The sequence below is a fragment of the Pteropus medius genome, unplaced genomic scaffold (assembly GCF_902729225.1).
Source record: "Pteropus medius unplaced genomic scaffold, Ma_sr-lr_union100, whole genome shotgun sequence".
In the NCBI taxonomy this organism is placed as follows: domain Eukaryota; kingdom Metazoa; phylum Chordata; class Mammalia; order Chiroptera; family Pteropodidae; genus Pteropus; species Pteropus medius.
In genome coordinates this window covers 786,563-808,866 of record NW_024353788.1, presented here as the reverse complement: position 1 = coordinate 808,866, position 22,304 = coordinate 786,563, and the positions used below count along the sequence as shown (strand labels likewise).

Below are 22,304 nucleotides of genomic sequence, written 5' to 3'. Positions count from 1 at the left end.
CAGGTAAAGTTAATTTTAATAATATATTTTATTTAACTCAGTGTATCCAAGATAATATGTCCAAAATGTAATAAATATAAAAATTTTTAGTGAAATTTGTTTTGAACTAAGTCTTTGAAGTCTGCTGAATTTTGTACACTTCAGAGGCCACCTGAATTTGCATGGTCCCTTTCAGTGCTTGTTGCTATGCTTGGCTAATGGCTGCCATATGGGACAGCATAGAACTATGACCTTTAGTGAGGGAACTCTAGCAATATGTGTTTGTCCTGGATTATACATTTCTCAAAAATAAGTTATTTAGTTTTGAATGACAGACTTTGTTGAATGTCTACGGATCAGTCTATGATGAACTGCATCAGGCCAGGTCAGGCTACAGCCTGAAGGGATAGTCAGACCTGCACATATTTCTAGTCATGTTTGGGGTCCTGATTCCAAGCTCCCAAGGCTGGTTGCTTGATTAAGCACACATGCGTGCACGTGCACACACACAGACAACTGGTGTGTGGAACACGCATGACTTGAAGGATAAGATCACACAGCAACTCTGTTTCATTTTCCCACTGTCTTCTTATCTTGCTCAGTGAAAGCATTTTCCCTGCTCCAAGATGAAAACATGAACAACATTAAAGTTTTTCTGATCTCAATTAGGTGATAAAAGTCCTATGGTTATTTTACATTACCAAATACAATGTCAACTCAGAAATTTGATGTCTAGTTCCAAAGTTAAATCTTCTTTAGTGTTTTCCCAGGGTGGGAAGATGGGGGAATGTGGACACAATTCCTCTTTTCTCTACTTTATGTATCTGTTCCCCTCTTCCTATCCTGCTGATCATGGTTTCTGACCCTTCAAGGTTAGTAGAATGGGGAAGAGTTAGAGACCGTGAAGGGCAGGAGAGTTCTTGCCTGGCACGATGGTATGAGGGCTTTGCACTCTCTGGGACTGGCAGGTGCTCAAAGTTGATTCCTCTGTGTTTCCATGGTTCTTTGGAGACCCCTTGTTCCCCATAGCCATTGCTGGAGACCACTCAACTGCAGTTCCCTGTTGCAATTGAAGCCTTCCTTCCATTGTTCCTTTCTTCCATGGCCTGGGGAATGCAGCAATGGCTTCGGCTCGCACCGGCAAGTGGCCATATCGAACAGGCCCATCCACACTGGCTCTCTCTCTAGCATGGCCCACACCCTAGCCCAATGGAAACACTTACATAGTTTTGCCCTGAAAAACTGGGAGAAACCTGTTCCCTGCCCAGCCTCCTCTCTACACCCCAACCTCAGACAGATAACCAGCCTGTCTTCTATAGCTGCGTTTGACAGGCAAGGTTCAGATATCAGCCCACTGCAGGCTGTCCACTAGGGAACAAGCAGCTCTATACTGGACAATAGGAAAAAGATCTGATGTTATTCTGGATTAGACATTTATATACACAAAATGATACTGCTTAACACCTGAAGGTGATAAGAAAAACAAACTTTCTTGATTCAGGAGCAGGAAAGATAGACCCATTGGTGGCCATGGACACTGTTTTCACAGTTGTTTTGCCATTTTGACTGTCATTGCATATAGTTTGAAAGACTATGCTATGAGAAAAACATAGCTGTTTTTTGATTTAATGGTGATCTAGGCGGGACAGACAATAATATCACCCACTTAATAAATGGATAAACTAAGGCAGAGAGGTGCAGAACAGGTCTTCTTACTTCTGGCATCTGTTTTCTTTTCTGGTGTCTGTTTTCACTCTGTAACTCATCCACAATCAAAACTTACTGACTCACAGAATGTTAGTGTAGCAAAGATCATCAGAAATCCTACGGTTACTAGAACAAAAGCCCACAAAGGCAGGACAGCCGCTCACCACACTCTCCTCAGTGCTGAAGTTAATGCCTGTCCCAGCCTTGGCACTTAATAAATGTCTGTAGAATGAACAAATGGATGAATGAATCAATAGCGTAGCTGTTTATAAATGAGGAAACAAAGCTCCAGGAATGTTAAGCAACTCACCAAAAGTTACTTATCATGTTTTATAGATTACAAGGCATAATATTTTGAACATTTAACATCTCTCAAATGTGGATACTCTTACAATTAATGGTATGTCATAATGTAATCGCCTGTGGTTTTTTCTTAATGGTGCATGAAATAATGACATGTTAGCCAGCAAATGGAGTCTTAGATTCAATGAAAAATGGTAGCTGTTTCTGGACATATGCTTTTCTTCATGCCAACAAGTGCAAGATGAAGAGGAAGCTGGGGTGTGAGATTGGTTATAAGGTGTAATGCAAGCCGACTTCTCCTGAGGCACTCAGAAGAGACCAGTTTCCAAGAGAGGGACTCATCTCTGAGAGGGTCACTACCCAGTGATTGCCACTGGAGGGCGCATCAAGACATTTCATCAGGAAGACACAGGAGTCCAGAACCCTATCTTTTGTCTAGGCCATTTGTTGCCATAGATACTGTTTCCATTGTTTCCTTGATGTTCCCCGCCCCCACCCCCTTGGGGTCGTTACACCTTACCCACACAGCTCCCCCTCCTCAAGATCTGTTTTCACATGCTGAATATATATTCTAATTAATCTTCACCCATGCCAATTTAACAACTTCGCCATAAACAAATTTTCCTAATGGCCAATTTTTATCAAGTGTGACATTTGTAGTATTTATTCGGCTGTACTAATGAATTCTGCTTTTTAAAATATTTTCAGGCTCCGAGATCCAGTATCCAATACAGCATTAGATCTCAGCTCCATTCACAAATAGAGTATCAACCGCAAGCTGTGAATACTAATCAAAAGGAGAAAGAATGGGTCTGTGTGGTCTCAGTGTGAGAGAAAATGCCTCTGCTCAATGGTGCTCCTGTCGCTTGCCTTGCCCACTGCCCTGTATGGTTATATTGATGATGGTAAATGGCATTGCTGAAAGCTCTGTGAATTTTTTAAGGCTCCCAAGGAGGTTGCGAACATCGAGGTATTTCACAACTTTTGCACCTACATGACAGCAACATCCATTAGCTTCTTCCAGGCACACTGAAGGCAGAAGCCAGTTATGTGGTTCTCCACTGTGTCCTCAGAGTCACACACAGTGACTGGCATATGTCTTCAGAAAATACCTGATGATGGTTAAATGAATCATCACACAACCATTTCTGTGTGTAGAGTGAAGATGCTGAAAAATTCTCCTGGGTGGAGAAAATCACAAATACCTTTAAGCTGCCTTGATTCAGCACAGCTGCCTCAAAAGCTCTGGGTGGGGTCTTGAGCTAAAAATAGAGTGACTCTGCCTGTGTCCAGTCATCAAATTCTTTTGAGGGTGGGGCCTGAGGTGCTGAAAATATTTTAAAAAGCAGAACACATTTGTCAAGACAAATATATGACATAAATGTCAAAACTGGAAATGCATTTCCTACCACCCATAGTACACACAAAGGTGGTTTGATTTGGTTCTGTGTGTCTGCAAATCGTTTTTGGACTAGAGATTCGCCTGGAATGGGAACTGCATCTGGTTTCTCTTGCTAGGCCTAAAACCTAAAACAAATTAAAGGCAAGATCCAGGGGCCTTTCATCACAAGCTTAGAGAAGACTGAAAGCTGAAGGTTTTCACACCGTGAAGGATCTTTGTGTGGAGGGTGCTGAGCAGTTGTTCATCACTTGAGATTCAGCTCTCATGAGGTAAAAAGTGAATGATCCTGAAGCCAGAAGAACTGAGTTTAATGTCACCTCCTCCTGCCCCACTCTGCCACTTACTAGTCATGTAATTTGGGGCAATTAATTTAACTTCTTGGAGCTTCAGTCTGCATTTCTAAGATGGAATGATTCACCTACCTCATAGAGCTCATGTGAAGATCCAAAGAGATCACATACATGAAAGGAGCATAGAATGCCCATAAATATGTCAGAAAGCCCAGGTCAATTACCTCTCTCTTGGGAAGCTTTCCTGGGTCTACATGGCTGAGAGAGTCCCCTCCTTTCAGCTCCATCCCATTAGAGCACTTAGCACATCACACTGTAATCGCTGGTTTTCTTGTCTCAAGGGCAAGGATGATGTCTTACTTCTGTTATTCTGCCATCCTTGTTCTCAAAAGAATTCTCAGCACATAGTAGACACTCATTAAAGGAATTTTTATTTCTTTGCATAGTAGGACACATCTCCATTTTAGACTCCATTTAAACTATAATATAATGTGCATCTTCGGATCAGTGAAACACCATGATTATCAAATGCCTACTCTGTTTCATGTATTGCCCTCAAGACCCTTACACTCAAGGAACTCACATTCTAGTAGGAAGAGATAAACGGTGAACACATAAATTAAAACATAAATAAAGATAAGGTCAGCTGGTGATGAGCTCCATATAGGAAATAAATATGGTAATATATGGAGACTAAAGAGACAGGTTTTAGATAAATCACAGGAAAGGTCATAACTAGATTTGAAAAATAACTATGTTTACTAAGGTACTGAATAATGTCTCCATGGGGAAAATGTTGAATCACCTCGCCAGACATTCTTATTTGCGAAGATGGTGACTAGTACAGCATGTACCTTCACAGATATTTTTGTGAGAGATGACACACCCAGTCAGAAATCCTGTTCAGGCACAATTTTGTAAGGAGTGTGCTTGCCCAGTCTTCTCATTTTGCAGTCTTAGCACATGCTGGGTTTGTGCATTGCAACAGCATGTGCCAGCTAGGGTCACCTAGATCTTCTACTGCTCTTTGACAAACTTGAAGAAATCCTTTAAACACCATATTTCATGTAGAAAAAAGGAGAATTAGTTGAGTGGAGCTGGACTTGTATGATGGAATGAGCTATATACACTCACTAAAAGGATGACATATGTAGGTATGTGTAACAAATTACAAGCATCATAATGAGAATCAATATAATATGATTTTAGAGTCAACTTCCAAGTCTTATAGTTCAAGATCCCGGGAGTAGTTAGGGAGGTATCTTCCCTATTCTTTAAGGCTTAATTTTTTTTTCTTCTGGATGATTCTACAGCACCTTTGCCTTGTTCTTTTGTACCGTCAATGCTGTCATGAGACCAGATTCTGGCCATGCATCTCTCTGTGGGTCATCAAATGCAGAAACCATGCTCTCCTTCCCAGCTGTTCCTTACAGTGGTAGGCACATTCTGGAGAGATGAGGGAGGCTGACTCAGCAAAGCCCCTGTGCCTTTGGCAGAACTACTGGCCCAAAGAGACATGGGCATTTTGGGATAATTAGTATGGGCCAAGGCATAAGCATATCCTTTATGCCTCTATCCTATGTACAGCACAGTCTTTGGAGAGAAGCAAAAAAGGATTGAGATTGAATTTTCCTCTAGTCTGTCAGGAGCAGAAATTGTTTCAATTTAAAAAAATTAAAAGTTCTGATATTTCTTGCACGCTGAAGTTTCTAAGCTGAGAGCCATATGAGTTATGCTGCTTATAGAGATTTCATAGTCTCTACAATTGCTCAAAATTATCCTTGAGGCACAGAAACACCACTACACAGACTTCCTCAGCTATAACTTGTAACTCTAGTTATACTTATTGCTATTGCACAAGCCTAGCATGTGCCGAGACTGCAAAGGTGCTGCCCCCTAAAGGCTGATTCTGGAATTCCTTCTACTTGCCGTTGTCCTTTAGTGACTGCCCCGCCCTCAACTCCTGAACTGCCAGGAGAGAGTTTTATAGAGACCGATCTACTTTTCTTGACTGTATGTTAATCAAGAGACTCTTTTCTGTTACTCTGCTTTCTTGCAATAAACATATTCTTGCTCATACAGTATCTTGAATCAAATTCTTTCCTTGCCATCTGTTGCCTCAATGGGAGGTTATTTTGTTATTATTCTTCCACTCCCCACTATGTGTAGGTCCCATGTTCTTAAACTCTTAGCACTAGAAAGGACCTACTACAGTGATTCTCCAAATGGAGTCTGTGGATGTGTACTCAGTAGTCCATCACGTCCATATATTTTAAAAACATGTTACATCAGTTAGTATCTTATTTGGCTGGAACTATAGAAGGCTGCCTAACTGACATTGCTTGTCTCATATGCTACTGGGGACCCAGGTGATTTATTTCCTCTGTTCCACTCTCAGAGTGATGATCTTTACCTCCCTGCTTATCTCCTCGTGGTCTCAACTTAGCTTGCTACACCTACAGGTCTCATATCTACTACATTCCAGACAGGAAGAAGAGTGAAAGGTGAAGGGATAAAGAGCTTTCTTCTGGTGAGCCTCTGTCTTTTCATTTCAGAAGGGATACCATCTCCAGAGGCTTCCGCCTCCATCCATTGATGGGAGCTATATCCCATCAATACCCCCAGCTGCAAGGGAGATTGGGAAATTGGGGGTTTTCAGCTGGGCATATTGCCATCCCACACAAAACTTGAATTGTCCAAGTAGGAAAGAGGGGGAGAATGGATTTTGGATCGTAACTAGCTGTTTTGCCATATGTGTTTTCTTTAGATGATAACCTTTAAAATTCCCATAATATAAGCATTTTCTGGATCTGATTGATGACCAATATAAAACCAACATAAAACCAATAGAAATAGTCTATAAAATGGTTACAGACTAATAAGAATAGAACAAGGCCTGTCTTAAAACTTAAACTTATCTTTGCCTTAAGTGACTGCCAAATAATCTCGCAGTTCACTGAGAGACTGAAGGTCTTCAGATAGTTTGTACAGGGAAAATCCATGAAAAAAGGGGGACATCATGTGGTAAAAGAGATTTGCTTAACTGTGCTGTAGCAATTAGTACCATATTGATGCTAGGAGTAAAGAATTCTTCAATAAAAAAATATAATTCATCACATAAAATTACTGCTGTTATTTCTAACCATTGGAGTGGTAGAGCTATAAGCATAAGGAGTTTATACTTCATTTTCTGGTTTACACATATCGAAATAACATCATAATAATAATTTAAGCCAACACTGGGAGTTCTCAAAAAATTTTTATTTAAAAGAGTTTATTTTGAGAAATGCTGGTATTTCTCAAAAACAAATGAGTAATAAATAATTATTTATTAAATAAGTATTACTGGAACTAATAATAATACTTATTTAATCCCATTCTTTTGATGCCAGAGAGCTCTACAGGGCAAGAGTTCAAAGAGGGATCTCGATCTGGAGCTCCAGTGACCAAGTTTTTGTCTTATGCCAAGAGAAAAATTCAAGGACATGACAAACAGCAAGCAGGAAAGCTCAAGTTTTATTAAGGTTTATTAAAATGAAAGTACACACTTAAGAGAGAAGTGCCAGCAAACTCAGAAAGTAAGTTGCCCACCCCCCTCCCCCACCATTACTGGCTTTGTTTTCTTGAGGGTTGGGGGGTACAGACAGGGCCTGGAGATGTGGTACTTGCAATACAGGTAATATTATAATGACATTGTGAGTTTAAAGCTGAGCAAAGGACAGAGGGAAAGACTCTGGAGCCTTGTCCTGGAGGGGAGTGTATGTCCCAAGGCCATCTATCCAGCCTCTCAGTCTTCGCTTGTTTTAACACTGAAGTCTCACTCTTGCAGTCAAAACTGGAAGAGGGCAGAATAAGGGACAAAGGAGAAATTCCAGAGCCACAGGGAGAGGGCTGAGTAAGGGACTAAGGAAAAATTCTGGAGCCGTATCCTGCAGAGGAAATGGGTGTCCCTAGGTTAACTATCCTGCCTCACTTTCATTTTAAAGATTAAAAGAGAGCTTCCGAGAAGTTAAGCGACTTGAGAAGTTAAGTGTTACCCAACTAGCTGGTGATGAATCTCTGAGTCTTTGTATCTTCCAGGTGTCCCAGTACACTGGTAGGCCAAACAGGTCACTGGTTATATCATTAAAGTATACCTGTCCGTCTGGAACACTATCTTGTAAGCAATTTGAGTCTTTTTAAAAAAACAAACAAACAAAAAACACACACAAAAAAACCCATAGAAAATACCAAAAATTGTAGTGCTCTAAAACAAACAAATAAAATAAGAATAGACTGTTGTTGTTGGGGGTGGTGGTGGTTCTTATTCTCTATATCTGTAGGAGTAATTTGGGTCTTATTCAACTTATAGTAACAATACTTAGATAACAATAGATTTTATGCAAATTTTGGAAGCACAGACCTAAACTGGGTTCTAATATTTTAATTTATTATTCTGTATTTCCGATTCTGTTACCAAACTCGGGTCTGGTTGCTTGCACCTCATAAGCCAATAAACGAGAGACATGGTTTTGATGGAAGGAAAGCAGGTTTATTCAAGAGTCAGCACCCTGAGAAGACCTTGGACTGCTGTCACCAAGGCCGTCTTACTTCAGTAAAGGCAGGGGTTATTACAGGGAGTGGGCTGAGTAAGGGACAAGGGAGAAATTCCAGGGCTGCCACCTGGAGGGGTGGGGGTGGCCAAAGTAATCTGTCTTGTCTTCTCAGCGCTGGCTTTTTTTTTCAGGCTGGACCCTCAGAGGCAAAATAAGGAGAGGAACAAGAAGTCCGTGAGTTCTTCTTTTTGGGTGCAAGTCAGTGAAAACTGTCCTTCGAAGCATGCTCTGATAAATGACCGGGAGCAGTTACGTGAGATCTGCCCTTCGAAGCATGCTCTGATATATGACCTGGAGCAGTCACGTGAGGTCTGCGAACAAAGTCAGCTTCCTTTGAAATCTGTTCCTAGAATTCTCAATCAAGCAAGTTGTTTATCTACAAGTTACACATTAGTTAACAAGGCATTTTTATGTACATAAAAATGAGAATGAGATTGGAAGGACAAAATATGATTACAATGATAAAACTACAACAATCGTGGTTACAATCTCCACTATCATTCCTCATTTCCATTTCTATAGAAGTTTTGTTGATCTACTTGTAGACTCTCGTGGGACAATAATTTATAACTTGCAGTGAGACATGGTGTTTAGTTCCTCCAGTTGCTTTCTAGCTGTCAAAGCCTGTTAGTTATATTTATTATAATTATTTTAAACATTCCGTAAGAGAGTAATATTAACACAAATACAATTAAGCTTAACTTTACAATTCCTCCTAGGACAGGTTTTATTCTTGATTGCATCCATGTCTTGGAATGAAGGAGTAGACATACAAAGTTGGAAGAGTAAGGGTAGAAAAAGTAAGTGAATTACAATGGTATTATAGTAGATAAAGTCTGCTTGAATCAGAGGAAAAAGCTATATTAAAGAAAAAAGTTTGTGTGTGGTTATAATTCCAGTTACAATTCTGCACCATAATACAATAATTCCATTATCAAATGGTGGTGATGATGCAGATAATAGCAGCTAAGAGACCTACCAATAATCAACTACCTTCAAATATCTTCACTCTTCGCTTTCTGTCCTGAACTGCTCACGGAGCTGTTACATTTGATACTCTGGCCTTGTCTGTGGTCTTAGCCATCTTAAGCATCATTTATAGGTCTTTTCATGAAAGAAATTCCTCCTTCTATGACTCACAGAGGAAGAGATGTTATTCTGGTCAGAGATCAGATCAGGACTTTATGTCCCTCATTTCACATCACGATTGAGATGAGACTGTTATTATTCACTCGGTGGCCTGTCCCCACAGTAGGTGCTCAATAGATACTTATTGTATGACCAGTTAGCTACATCCTGTAGACATGATCCTTGGGAGGACTTGGGTGTGACACTCTTGAGAGACTAGAAAGCTTTATCTTTTAGGTACTCAGGCTAGGATGAGCAGACAGAAAGGCAAAAAGTGTTTGGTCCATGGTAGACACTTAATAATTATTTTGTTAAATGAATAGATTTAGATGTGTGACTTAGACACAAATAGATAATCATTTGCTTTATTTCTTAGATTAGACTTATTGAATATCTCTTATATATGAGTTGTATGTATCCACCCCAAATAGTTTTCATGACTAAACCTAATAGATAGGTAAAGGCAATTTTTCTGAGGAAGTAACCATGGCTAGACAGAATTAGGAGACACTCGGAGCATGCAGGCATCCTGCTGAGTGCCCCTGACATGCTTATTCCCAGGACCAGCTGCCTTCCTCATCCTACGATCCCAGGGCTCCTGACTGGGGGTGGGGAGTGGAAGCCTGAGGACACACATCACACTTCATGGTCCTGCAGAGGCTGATGGGAGTCTGATTTGCTTGAAAACCAACTGTAGTCACTGCTGGGATCCTCTTTTGGTGTACTCCAATCCATGACATGTGGATAGATTTCATGGATGCAGGAAATGATTTTTTTCTAGGGAGGAGGAGAATGGTTTGGTTTTAAGATTTGGTTCCTCTCTTAAGCCTGGTGGTTTATAATTTATCAAGACCTATCCAGCTCATCTCTATGATTCCTTCCTATGGCACCATTTTCTTCAGATTCTAACATATTCCACTTGATGTATGTAATCTACAAAAATGTCAAAGTCATGTAGGAAAAATAAAAATGTTTTGACAAGTGGAATTAGGGAGAGGGTTGGAAATATATTTTTAAAACTTTTATGGTTAAATATTTAAAAGTTAAAAATTTAGCTAGTTTGGGAATACAAACTTTTCTCTTATTCCCTGTACTGAGGCTTTTGAACTATCTCTTGTCTTTAGCTTCTACAAAATGTTAAGACAATGCCCTTACTAGTGACCATTCAGAGCCAGCACCTAGAGGCCTGTTTTGAGAGGAGGAAAGTATCCACCAGCCTGGAGCAAGAATGTCTGACTTTTCATTCATTGTGACCCACATGATCAGAAATCCACTTATTTGTGATTACGGTGAAGTCGAGAAGGTCCTCCCTCTACTGAACATGACTTGTGTGTGTTGAGTACATAGGAGGCTTTCATGGCTATTTTCTTCTTGTTGGCCATTCTTCAGAATGCTCTAGTTCAAGGTGTGACTTTGGTGAAATTTAACATGAACACCTCAACCAAATAATGCATTACTTTTGGCTTGCTCTCACACCACAAACTGATCCCAAGCTGAGGGTTTGCCTCATTGGGCAGAATTCAGTACACGGTGGCATTGATGACTGACAAGAAGTAAAGAGGCTTTAATGACTTGCATGAGCTGGCTAATCATGTAAGCTGCCACTTGCTAAGATTCCAACTTACATTTAATCCCTAGGTCAGGATGGCCAGAAAGGACCAGCCCTTCTCCATCAAGCAGAGGCCAGAAGTTGAAGGCTTGGATTTTAGATAAAAAATCAGCCACAAGAAGCCACAGGGCTGGCACAAAGTTTTTTTTATCTGCTCTTGCAATGGGGCCCCTCAGAGACAGAAAAATACCCAGAGCTACCCTTTAAGAGCTATTACCAATCATCTCTCCAGTATAGAGCAGCCATGCTCTTAAAAACCTACCCAACCCTGGCTTTTGAAAATCTTTTGCAGAATTCTAGAATGGGTCATAATTAATACAAAATAATGTCATCTCTGACATGAATGGACCATCCAAAATGTTCACATTTCCTCCTCTCCTCTTACTACCAAATTCCTTGTTTTATTATGAAAAATTCCAATTTTTAACCTGTCTTTACCTAATGGTTTATGCCATGATGTAGCTCTCACCATGTCTTCTTATACTTGTGTTTTTATGTTCCTCTGTCTGCTTTATCTCTCTCCATACTCTTTCTTTTCCATTTTTCTCTCCTTCCTCTGTCTCGTACATCTTTCTCTCTGCCTCAGTTTTGTCCTCACTTTTTATGCTACTTGCTCCTTTCCTTTCTCTCCAACTCAGTCTCTTTATATGTCTTTGCAAAGCTCTATGTAGGTTCCTTGCCTGGGAACTTTTCATGCCACAACTCCCCATGTCCACTTCATCCTCCTCAGATGCCCTCATTCCCATAATATTCTTCACATTCCTGGGCCAAATACTCACCACAATGAAGCCAAGTCCAACAAAGAGTGCCCCAGGGAGATGAGGATGATTCTGATGGGTGTCAGAAGCCCAGTGGGCTTCACTGCAGGTACTAAATCTCTTCCCTCTGGACGAGTGTCTAAATGTTTAGTGGTATAATCTTCTGTTCTCCTCAGGTCTTCAGTGGTGTGGTTTTGGGTTGTCCCTGGGTCTGCAGTGGTATGGACCTCGGTGGTCCCTAGATTTGTAGTATCACCATTCTTGGTGGTCCTCGGGTCATCAATGATATAGTTTTCTTTTGTTTCCAAGTCTTTAGGGCCGGTTACTGGGTCTTTAGTGTAAAGATTTTGGTTTGTCCCTACCCCAAAATAATCTCTGTTAATGTGGATCATTGATGGCCTGTCATCATCTGCTTTTCCTTAACTATCCTTCCCTTTCAAATGACATGTCTCCCCATGTAATGTGGTTAAAATTTATTTGAGTTAAGGATACTCTGGTATTTTAGATTTAATTCTAATTTAATATTGGATTTAATATTCTACATGAAGCCCCTTGTACTGCAACATGGACTATTCAGAGCTAAGCTATGTCCTTAGAGGGTTTGCCCATCCAGTCTTTGGTTCTGTCCTTTGCAGGTTTGTCTTTTTGTGGAATAGTAACCCTGGCTCCTTCTCCATCTCACTTGCCCCTTGTTGGTATTGCAGCAATTTGGATATTCTGACTCCATGTTTGCACATGTCTCCTCTCATCCAGTTATGCTTGGAGCTCTGGTAAACAAATGAGGCAGGCGCTATGATTCATATTAGATTAAATTCAGGTCATGGCTTGGTATATGATTTAGATGAGCCAGTTCGTGGATCAGATCTGGGCTGATGTGGCAAGATTGGAGGCAGGGAAGATTCTGGGTGATTGGAGTAGGAGGAGTCGTGGGCTGTGGGTATGCTCTGGTTGGGGTGACAGCAGCACTGAGTTGGGCACAAGAAGAAAGAAAAGATGAATCCTCTCTACCTCCCACCACCTCCACCTGCAAGGCTATCAGGATGGGAGTATTTATTCTTATGAATAAACTCAGCCCACATGGCATATGTTTTGGAGTTTCAGGTCTGACCAAAACAATTCCTCCCCGACCTGCTGCTGATTTCCTAAATTCCTCTAATAAGACTCAAATCATTCAACTGTCAAGGAGAATTGAAATGCAGAAACTTAAAGTTTTAATATGTGGTGACGGTAGGAGACTTTGGGTGGCAAGCACACAATTCAATATATAAATGATGTATTATAGAATTGTACACTTGAAACTTACATAAGGTTATTAACCAATGTCATCCCAATATATTTAATTAAAAAAGTAGAGCATTTGCTAAAAGAGGATGTGAGAAAGATAAGGAACAGGACCTGGGAACCCTGCTTCCCTGTGACAGGGAATTGGAAGCAGACAGCAGGGTCCAGAGCTTCCCCAGGTTCACTCACTTATTCAAGACCTTGGCTCAAGACTTGCCCTGCTATGTCCCAGGGGATTCCTTCTCTAGGGCTCCTGATCCTCATCTCTCCACGCCCTGGGAAACCTTTGCATCTTTCTCTCCAAAATCAACTCACCCAGTTCCAAACACCTGGTTAGAGGAGCAGCAGCAGGAGGAGAGATGTGGCAAAGCATTTTCATCTTTTCATCTCAAGAGAATCCACATGGACTGGAAGCCAGGATGCTTTTCCTCCTACCTTCTCTCCACTTTTGCTATCTTTCCCACAGTGGTTGTAGGGTTTACATGTGCTGCTGCCAGGGAATGCAGGACTCTTGAGTCTTCCTGCATGGAGAAGCAGCCTGCTCCATGGCTCTCTGTCAGTCAAAGACAGAGGCCTGATACAGAGGAGTGGCAGGGTAGAAGAGAGCTGTCACAGGTGTAAGAAGGGATCTTGGCTCTGGTCCAGAGTCAGAGTTGAGCAGTAACAGGGGATCAAGCTTGTCATCGTGGGTGGCATCACTTTCTAATGCAGAGCCCTAAATAAAGAGCGTTCTCCATATGAGCTCTCAGTGCTCAGACAGGGGCTTAGACTTCCTTTTCTGCAAGTGGGCACATGCCAGGCCTGCTTGGGGAAAGAGTACATGGAGAGAGGAGGGCTAGATGTCAGGGGGCACAGAGTACCTTGGTGCTTAACAGAAAGGAATGTCATAGATGAGCCATATTAACATCCAATCTCTCTGCCTTAAGACAGCCCCTCTTCTTTCTCCCATCCCCCAAATCCTTTTCATGGCTCATCTCCAGTGCTCAGATTTACCTCCTTACTCCTACTGCAAGGGCCTTTACCTGCTGAGCTTTCCTCGGTAACTAGATGAAACCAGTTCACCTCCAAAGGTCCTATCACGCCTGGAATGAGAATGCTCATATTCCTTCCTTTTTTAACACCTATCCTTGCCTTATTCAACATTGTTCACAAAATTATAGCTGGTTCTTGTTTTCATTCACAGGTAGAAGTATCCTGCTATTTGTGGGGCTCTCTATTTTCCAGTATCCTCTTAACCTGAAGAGGGCTCAGGAATCACAGGAGACTCTGGACCATGTTCTTTTCTGGTAGCCGATTCCCTGAAAGTCAATTTAATGACTATCCAGTTTACCAAATTTAATTGAATATTTCAACTACTAGTTTTATTTGAATGTATTACATATTTTCAAGCAGAATATTATTTAGATGTATTTTTAAAGTACTTCTGTATTTTATATAACCAATGAATATATTTTAAAAGACTGTAGTAAGCAGAAGATATTTTAAGTAAAAAGGTATAATTTGCATATAGCAAAATTCACTTTTTTTCAGGTACAGGTCTTTGAGGACTTTTCTGTTTTGTTTTGTTTTAAAACCTAAAACTTTTTATTTTGAGATAATTTTAGATTTACAGAAGATTTACAAAAATAGTACACTTTTCATATATTCCTTATGTCAACGTTTACATAGCACAATTATATTAATAGAAACCAAGAAATTATATAATTTATAAAACTATAGAAACTAAGAAATGAACATTGTTATAATCCTATTAACTAAACTACAGAATTAATTCAGGCTTCACATGTGTTTTCATTAACGTTGTTTCTCTGTTCCAGGATCCAATCCAGGATCTCATGTGGTGGCATTTACTCTTCAGGCCTCCTTAGTCCCCTCCAATCTGGGACAGTTCCTTTTTCTTTGATTTTCAAGATGTTGACACTTTTGAAGAGTACTGGTCAGATAGACATCATACAGAATGTCCCACAACCTTGGTTTGTCTGATTTCTTATCATTAATTTGATTTCTTACAATGATATTGGGGTCGAATTATTGAGAAGGACACCACAGAGATGAGGCACCCTTCTCAGTCCATAGTACCCTGGAGCTCATGACAACAACATGACTTATTACTGGGGATGTTACCCTTCATCCCTCTGCTAAGATGGTGTCTGACAGGATTCTCCTCTGTGTAGTTACTATTTTTCCCTTTGAAATTACTATGTCTTTAGGGGGAGATATTTTGAGACTATGCAAATATCCATTTTTTCTTAAACTTTCACCCACTAATTTTGGCATCTGTTGGTGCATCTTGCCTGCAGCAGTTATTACTGTGGGATTGTAATGGTGTCCCTCGTTCCTTCCATATTTCTTAATTGGAATTCTTCTGTAGGAAAATGTCATACCTTCTCCCCAGTTTATTTATTCAGATATTTATTGTGCTCCGTGAGTTATGACCCAATACTGTCACTATTTATTTTGTTGCTCCAACTTTGGGCATTGGGAGCTCTTTAAGATTGACTCCAGTGCCTTTTCGATATCTTCCACCCCGTTTTCACAGAAGAGGCAGAGTCGCCGAAGGGACAGTGGGGGAAAAAGAGGTGCTTCGAAGGGGGCCCGCTGCCCTCCCACGGTTGTCCTGGTCGCCGCAGCCGCGCCTGCTCCATGTCCGCCTCGGGTTCCTAGATGCCACGCCTGCTGCCGCGGTCTCCCGCCTCGCGGGAGCAGGAGCCGAGCGCCTTGTCGCCGCCCCACGGGGAGCTACAGTACCTGGGGCAGATTGAGCATATCCTCAGCTGCGGCTTTGGAAAGGATGACCACCGGGCACCGGGACCCTGTCGGTGTTCCACAAGCAGGTGCACTGCAGCCTGAGAGATGAATTTCCTCTGCTGACACCCAAACGTGTATCCTGGAAGGGTGTTTTGGAGGAGTTGCTGTGGTTTATCGAGGAATACACAAATGCTAAAGAACTGTCGTCCAAAGAAGTGAGATTCTGGGATGCCAATGAGTCCTACGACTTCCTGGAAGGCCTGGGATTCTCCTGCAGAAAAGAAGGGGACTTAGGCCTAATTAATGGCTTTCAGTGGAGGCATTTTGGGGCAGAATACAAAGATATAGATTCAGGTTATTCAGGTCAAGGAGTAGACCAACTGCAAAAGGTGATTGACATGTTTGAAACCAACCGTGATGACAGAAGAATCATCCTGAGCGCTTAGAATCAGAAAGGTCATCCTTTCACAGCCCTAGTTTGGTGCCATGCCCTTTGCCAGTTCTACACGTGAACCAGAGGCCAGCAGACCTGGGCCTGGGAGCACCCTTCAACATCGCCAGCTACTCCCTGCCCTCCTACATGATCACACACATCATGGGCCGGAAGCCAGGTGACTTTGTACATACTTTAGGAGATGCACACATTTATCTGAATGACACTGAACCACTGAAAATGCAGTTTCAGCGAGAACCAAGGCCTTTCCAAAAGATCAAAAGCCTTGGAAAAGTTGAGACAATCGATGGCTTCAAGGCTGAAGACTTTCAGATTGAAGGGTATAATCCTCACCAACTATTAAAATGGAAATAGCCTTTTAGAATGTTTTTAAAGTTGTTTGAAGGATGCTATCAGTCATTACGGGTTGGATTGGATGCTCAGGTGAAAGTTCCTTTTGCTCTAAATAAAGAAGGAACTAGGTCAAAAATCTGTTGGTGACCTATCAGTTATTCATTAACTCTTTAAATTTAATTTTTGTTTTTTAGGCGAGGCAACCTTTGGTCGAGCTCACAGATTGCAAGGACCTTGTCAGCTTACAATCCTTTATTTTTTATTTGTTACGCCTACAGCACCTGGTCTTCTTAGGTGGTCTCCTATCCAAGTACTAACCAGGCCCAACCCTGCTTAGCTTCCAAGATCAGGCAGGATCAGGTTTGTTCAGGGTGGCATGGCCATAGACAAAATTTTTAATTTTTCAGTTAAAGTTGATATTTAATATTGTTTTATGTCAGTTTCAGGTGTGCAGGGTAGTTATTAGACTTCTACACAAGCTGTGAAGTCATCCCCCCAATTAGTCTGGTACCCACCTGGCGCTATACAATATAATTGACTATATTCCCTATGATGGACTATTTTGTATCCTGTAGCCTCTAAAAGAGCTTTCTAAAGGTCCTGCCTCTCCAGCCACCCATTTCTCTTCATCAGCTTCAATCTTGTAAACACAACTTGCTGATTTCCCTTTGAGGAACTTTAAAAGCTTTATGGCCTCAGTCACTTTTTTTCAGAGGTAGCCTTTTCCACCCTGAAAGATTTTCTCTCCAGCCGCTTTCCCCCAGCTTCCTTTCCTCCCAGGTGAAGTTTGATGTTTACCCTCCAGCCTTGTTGTCCCGACCTTCTTGTTTTGACAATACAAGTCCAGACACTGGAAGGCTGTTCTGTATTGATCCTGCTCTGGTTTCAAGCCTCTACAAGCTGCATGGGGCTCATCAGTCTTGGGCACCCTGATGAGGATGCCACAAAACAAGAGCTTGCAAAGTTGGCCCCAGCCTCTGCCTGGTGGGGCTTTACTTTTTCATTTTTGGTAAAAACATATTAATCTCCTAAATTTATTTTCTTTCAGCCTAGCATTTAATACCCAGAATCACCTGACATTCTAGCCCTGCCTCCCACTAACCAACCCTCTTTATGAATCTTAAGGTCGATATGCTTGGGATCTTCATGCCTCTTCACATTTTGGTTCTTTTTATTAAGAATTTTTCATCTATTTATGTATTAGTTGGTTGAGGTATACTTCAGTTCTTTTGCTTACCTTTTCAAACCTTCCACCCATTGCAATCCTATTCATTCCACAAATGTCACCTCTGGCGAGGAGTCTTCCCTGATTTTCCTGATTAGTACTAGTCACTCCTTCTGGTCTCCGTGGCTCTTTATATGGAAGTGATTACCCCTTGCCCGGGTATTGCGTGCATGCTCTTCTATCCCATCAGATGCTGGGTTCCTTCTCCTGTGGACAAGGTCTGTACCATGTTTGCGTGTCTCCAGCACAAAAAGGCCTTTCACATCTGCCATCTTGACCGGTCTTCATTAACTCTTAAGGTTGTCGCCATTGGCAAATATAACTGTACTGGTTTTCTTAGTAATAAAGAGTTTGTTTAACTCTGAGGATGTATAAAAATGCTGAGATTATGAATATAGTCAGGAGAGTAAAAATTCATATACTCCTAACAAAAACATGTACATGCATTTCAATCCCATGTTTTTATGAAGATTAGTAAATTTCAAGGATTAGATGAGCTATTCCCCAAATATGAGTGAACTGAATAGCGTCAGTCATAATGCTAATGCATAGTTGGTGTGGTTACAAACATGTAAAGTTACATTTGTTTTATATGTTGCTATAATAAAGAAGTGTTCTGCATTAATTTAAAAAAAAAGTACTTTCTTACATTCAGGCAAAACAAGGTGTTCTATGCTCATTTTGTATTCTCTTTGCCCAGGCCCTGGTTTCAACCACTTCTCCACATAGTTTTTTATCGTTGTCGTTTTGCTTTGTTTTTTGTTTTAATTAGGGAATAGTATTTAGAAACTAAGATCAGGGCATTAGGTATTCTCATTGTTAATGGAGTATTGCTGCTTCTTGTCCCTCACAGAAATTAGAGCTAGAAAATATAGGTATGTATACTAACTCATGGGTAAACACATATCTGTATTTCTGAATTATCTATCTGCATACATATTAAACACAAGCATGAGTTTATTTTAATATTTGGGGTTCCTCCAAGATTAACATAAGGTTTATTCTAGCCTCTCCCCTTTCTTTATTTGTAATTTCTCTGACATGGTTTACCAGTATCTACAATATTTCTACTTGTTTATTTAACCCTAGTAAACACATAGTGGTTTCAGAATCATTCATCTACACCCATATGTGAGAAAAAAATTTACCAGTTAAGAGTATAGTGTTTATGCACAGTTCTTTATGTCTTTAGTCTTAAAGTCAAAACACTATGTTTCAGAGTTACTTAGATAAGTTCATTCTTTCCCATCCTCTTCAGTGTGGTTATATGATTCATTCTTCAGAGTTTGCATTCCACCTCTCCCTAACATCCTAGTTGATTTGCTAAATTTCCAAACAATAGAATTCACTTTCTGTAGCATATAGGTCTAAGGGTGTTGATAAATGATGGAGTCATGTATTCATCACACCGAATCATTTTGTCACACCCTACCTCCCCTGGACCTATGCCGTTACTTTATAGTTGATTCTTCCCTCAACTTCCAGATCCTGGAAAAACAGATCTGGTTTCTGTCCTTAATTTTACTATTTTCAGAATGTCCTATGAATAAATAATATAGTCTATAGTTTTATTATTTTGACTATAATCTATACATTATTCATAGATAATACTGTAATTACTCATCAGTCAGAAGTAAACTATTTTGCATACATTCTTGAATATAGTCTTTCTTATGAACATTTTTATAAATAAATATATTTTTCTTAAGTATGTTCTTGACTAGAAAACATGACTTCAGTCCCCTCTGCCTGTCTCCCAGTCTAGCTGCAGCAAGAGGGAGACATTGATTATTATGGAAAAGAAATAAGAAAATTCAAAGAATTAGTCATTCAGTGAATTAATTTTAAGAAATTGCCTAGAGCTATTAGGCAATAACCACCTTAAAATAGGACTTTTACTAAAAGTCACCATGGATTTTGGAGATGGGGATTTTTAAAGTGCTAGGCATAAACCTCTTGAAATCGCTTTCTTCCTAACTCCATCTCCATGCTTTGTGGTTTCGCTTTTGTCTCTTTGTTCTATTGTTGGGGCATTACAGCCGCTTCTGGGTTTCAACCCTCCCTGGATCCCAGCTTCTATTTTCTACTCATGAAGGTGATCGGAGTGTTCTTGCTTGGAAAAAAAATGTCCCTCAACACCTTAAAATGATCTGTTGGCTTCTTGTTGTCACAGGATCAGATCACCCCCCTTTGATGTGGCATCTAAAGCCACACAGTTAACCGGCTAGCTTCATCTTCTTGTGCTGTCCTATCCAGTCTCACAACTTCTTTGAGCACTCACTGGCTATGCCTTGTCCTGCACAAGATGTTGCTTTTCCCCTTCTCCTTGTAAATGCCTGCTCACTTTTTATAATTCAAATCAAGTCTTCTTCAATGAGTCAGCCTCTCCTCCGTTTGGTTAAGTTATTTGTTTCCTCCTGGGGTACTTTAGTTTCTAGTGCTTAATGCATTTGCCCAAATTGACCTGTCTACAAATCATCTCCTTTACCAAACTGTTACCACCACATTCATCTCCCCAGCTGATCAGGACCTGGTGCCAAGCAGGTGCTCAGTAAATATGGTGAATGAATGAAAAAAAGAAATGAGTAAGAAATGTGATCATTATTTTAAGATAAAGGACTGGGGACTCTTAAAACTGAAGATGAGATAACCGATAGACTAGTTACTGCCCTCAAAGATAAAACTATTATATAATAAAGAAAAAACAAAAAATGACATAGGTTGTTTTAGGTTAAATTTATAAACAGTGATATGTACAGATCTTAAGTATTCAGTTAGATGAGTTTTTTCCCCCCAGCTTTATTGAAATATAATAGACAATTAGTTGCTCGTATTTACATTGTACAATTCAATGAGTTTTTTTCAATTATAGTTGTCATTCAATAATATATTAGTTTCAGTTGTACAACATAGTGATTAGAGATCTCTATAACTCACAAACTGATCACCCCACTAAATCTAGTACATCTCTTCCCCCTTACATATTTATTACATTATTAACTATTTTCTTTATGCTGTACTTTATATCTCCATGTCTATTTTGTAAGTATTCGTTTGTACTTCTTAATCACTTTTCTCTTTTTCGTCATCCCCCCAAACACTTCCCATCTAGTAGCCCTAAAAATATTCTCTGTATCCATGAGTTTATTTCCACTTTTGTTGTTGTTGTTAATTTTCTTCTTTAGATTCCACATATATGTAAAATAAAGTGATATTTGTCTTTCTCTGTCTAACTTATTTCATTGAGCACAATACCCTCTAGGTCCATCAAGGCAATATCTTTTTCCATCACCTTCCTTTTTGTCTGTGTGTGTCTTTTAATCTGAAGTGAGTCTCTTGCAGGCAGCAGGTATAGGGGTCTCGTTTCCTTATCTATTCAGCCACTCTATCTTTTGGTTAGGTACTTGTTGATAGGAATGTAGTTATTACCATTCTTTATTCCTGTTTTTGATACATGATTTTTCTTCTTAAAGAAGTCTCTCCAATGTTTCCCGTAATACAGGCTTGGTGTTAATAAATTCCTTTAGCTTATTTTTGCCTGAGAAGCTCTTTATCTGTCCTTTGACTCTAAATGATAGCTTTGCTGGATAAAGTATTCTTGGTTGTAGATCCTGGATTTTTACCACATCGAATATTTCATGATGAGCCCTTCTGTGCTGCATAGTTTCTTATGAGAAATCAGCTGCCAGTCTTATGGGTGCTCCCTTGTAGGTAACTAACTGCTTTTCTCTTGCTGCTTTTAAGACTCTCTTTTTATATTTAACCTTTGGCATTTTAATTATGATGTGTCTTGGTGTGGGCCTCTTTGGGTTCTTGGTTTTGAGGATTCTCTGAGCTTCCTGGTGTTGTATGTCTATTTCCTTGAACAGGTGAGGGAAGTTTTCCACCATTATTTCTTCAAGTAGTTTTTCAATGTCTTGTTTTCCTTCAGGAACCCCTATGACATGTATATTTTTACATTTAATACTGTCCCATGGGCTACTTAAATTATTATTATAGTCTTGGCTTCTTTTTTCTTGTCATTCTGAGTATCCTTGACTTCTCAATCCTCTATATTGGTGAGTCAGTTCTTTCCCTTTATCCACTTTGTTGATTCCCTCTGATATATTCTTCATCTCAGATAATGTGTTCTTCATTTCTGACTGGTTCCCTTTAATAATTTCCATTTCTATTTTTAGGTTTTGTATCTCTTTGTTAAAATTCTCACTGAATTCATCTACACTTTTCTTAAGTTCATTGACCCTCTTTATAACCAGTGTTTTGAACTCTGCATCTGTTAGATGGCTTGACTTCATTATTCCTGGATCCCTGTTCTGTTCTCTAATATGGTTTCTGCTTCTTTATCTTCCCATTTTGGCTGCCATTCTGTGTCTGTTTCTATGTACTAAGCAAAGCTCCTAAGTCTCCCAGTCTTATTAGTGTGGATTTGTGAAGTAGGTGTCCAGTGGCACAGTCCTGAGAGGGGTTCAGCTGCAGGACAAGTTTAGCCCCA

The 22,304-nt window shown here is 40.2% G+C and overlaps 1 long non-coding RNA gene and 2 pseudogenes across 1 annotated transcript in view; 2 read left to right on the top strand and 1 right to left on the bottom strand.

The window, feature by feature from the left end:
* The window catches only part of LOC120593386 (uncharacterized), a 31,860-nt gene extending 23,351 nt beyond the window's left edge, over nt 1–8,509 (top strand). Inside the window, exons 2-3 of the long non-coding RNA XR_005650351.1 lie at nt 7,074–7,259; nt 8,408–8,509. This is a non-coding gene — a long non-coding RNA (uncharacterized LOC120593386). The remainder of the gene's footprint in view (nt 1–7,073; nt 7,260–8,407) is intronic.
* A 6,501-nt stretch (nt 8,510–15,010) lies between these two features.
* LOC120593373 (thymidylate synthase-like) lies at nt 15,011–16,670 on the top strand (annotated as a pseudogene).
* Nucleotides 16,671–16,856: 186 nt separating this feature from the next.
* Nucleotides 16,857–16,975, bottom strand: LOC120593420 (uncharacterized; annotated as a pseudogene).
* Between the last annotated feature and the right edge of the window lie 5,329 nt (nt 16,976–22,304).